Raw genomic sequence first — 2,150 nt, 5'->3', positions numbered from 1 at the left:
AAAAAAAAAAAAGGAACCCTGCCACACTCAGACCAGCTCACACACACAGAGTCTGGGCTCTCACAGGGGTATGTGGGCAAGCCCTTCAAGAGAGAGAGCCCCACACCCCCCAAACCCACACTCTGGTATTCTTGTCTCGGTGTCTGCACATCCGCCACCCTCTAAATCACACACCTCACCAGAGCTGGCAGGGACTCAGAAGCAGCAGAGCCCTTCAGAGCTGGGGCAGAGCTCCCGGTGAGCTCTTCTGTGGGGGCGCCTCTCACAGGGGTCAGTGACCTGGCCTCAGCCAGGTATAGCGAATTGAGAGGTGGAGGCAGAGACATCCTGGCTCAGGTCCCATGAGACCCTGCCTCAAAAATAAGTGGGAGGTGGAATTGGCCAAAGGCTCCAGCAGTGAAGGTGCTTGTCACCAATCCGGACGACTTAAGCTGCAGCCCAGGACCACATAGGAGACTCACCATCTCCTCAGAGCTGTCCTCACCTACACATACGTGCTGTGATATGTACACCCACATGCAAAATACATGGAATTCAAAAAATTAATGAAGACTACACTTTCAGGAATTTCTTTTCCTTTTTTAGTTCTTCGAGACAGGGTTTCTCTGTGTAACAGCCCTAGCTGTCCTGGAACTCACTCTGTAGACCAGGCTGGCCTCAAACTCACAGAGATCCTCCTGCCTCTGCCTCCCGAGTGCTGGGATTAAAGGCGTGCACCATCAGGGAACATCTCTATAGTCTTACTGGAGAGGCTTCTCTGACTGTGTGGGGCACCCGCGACCATGAGGACGAGATGTGGTTCCCTCCTGAGGGTGAGGCAGCTCGGGCTGCCGCCTTTCTTCAGGTACCTCTCGCAGCTGATGATCTGCTCTCTCCCTCTGGAGAGGGAGAGGGAGGGAGGGCAGTCTGCATGGATTTCAGGGAAAAAAAAATTAACAAAAGAATCCCTGGATGTGGTGGCTGTGGGGGGTTGGATAAGAATGGCCTCCTCAGGCCCATGGATTTGAATGCTCAGGCATCAGGGAGAGGCACTATTTCAGAAAGATCAGAAGGATCAGGAGGTGTGGCCTTGCTGAAGGAAGTGTTCCAGTGGGGTGGGCTTTAAAATTGCTGTTCTCTTGGTCTGTGGATCTAAAGGTAGGCTCAGCTGATGCTCCAGCACCATGTGTGCCCCGCCTTGATTAACAGACTAAACCTCCAGAAGCTGCCTTAGTCATGGTGTCTCTCCATGGCAACTGAACTGTGGCTGAGACAACAGCACATACCTTTTTTTTTGGAGCCTGTCCTGGAACTAGCTCTGTAGACCAGGCTGGGCTCGAACTCACAGAGATCCGCCTGCCTCTGCCTCCCGAGTGCTGGGATTAAAGGTGTGCACCACCATCGCCTGGCTCCAGCACATACCTTTAATACCAGCACCTGCGCAGCAGAGGCAGGCAGGCCTCTCTGATTGCAAGGCCAAACCAAAATAAGTCAGAGACCGTGGATTCGCTCCCCCAGCGGCCAGGCCTCAGGTTTGTATGTGTGCCTCCTCCCGACCTCAGTCTCCCGTAGAGGGATCGCCTGTCTCCTATAGAAAGCCAGCCAGTCTTGCTCTTTCTGCCGCCACCTCTCCGAATCGAATACCGTCTCCTACAGTGTCCTCCCTCACTGTTGCAGCCACGCCAGCTTCCTTGGTGCCCCGTGAGGCCACCAACCCCTCCTTCCTCAGGGCCTCTGCACGTGCGCATGACTCTGCCTGCACAGATCCTCATACCCAGCCTGCTCCAACCCTCACCACAGAGCCTCCACCTGGCTTCTCCTGTTCCCCAGGTGTGTGAATGCCTGCCCTTCCTGGCATTTACCCTCAACTCTGAGACCCTGCCAGTCAAGACTTTTCTTCCCTTCACTGTACACCACAGGGCCAGAGCCTCTGTATCTCCCACCACACCCTGGCTGTGTTGGAGGTAGTTAAAGGAATAAGTCTGAGAAGACCCCTGTATCCATGGAAAGAGAAACACAGTAACCAAATAAATCCCAGGGGCCAGTGAGAAGGCTCAGCTGGGAAAGCCACCAGCCTCCAAACCTGACAGCTGATTTCAATCCCAGTGATGTACATGGTGGAAGGATCCATAAACTGTCCTCTGACCTTCTGTGGGCTGTGGCACACACAG

General features: G+C 54.2%; 1 protein-coding gene and 1 non-coding gene across 3 annotated transcripts in view; one reads left to right on the top strand and one right to left on the bottom strand.

The window, feature by feature from the left end:
• Positions 1-2,150, bottom strand: part of Polr3h (RNA polymerase III subunit H) — a 16,904-nt gene that overhangs the window by 13,272 nt on the left and 1,482 nt on the right. The window lies entirely within an intron of this gene.
• LOC113456767 lies at positions 708-915 on the top strand. Its single transcript, XR_003377508.1, has one exon. It is a non-coding gene; the product is annotated as a small nucleolar RNA U3 (small nucleolar RNA).

Source organism: Microtus ochrogaster, chromosome 15 (genome assembly GCF_000317375.1).
Source record: "Microtus ochrogaster isolate Prairie Vole_2 chromosome 15, MicOch1.0, whole genome shotgun sequence".
NCBI lineage: Eukaryota > Metazoa > Chordata > Mammalia > Rodentia > Cricetidae > Microtus > Microtus ochrogaster.
This window is presented reverse-complemented; position numbering and strand designations above follow the sequence as displayed.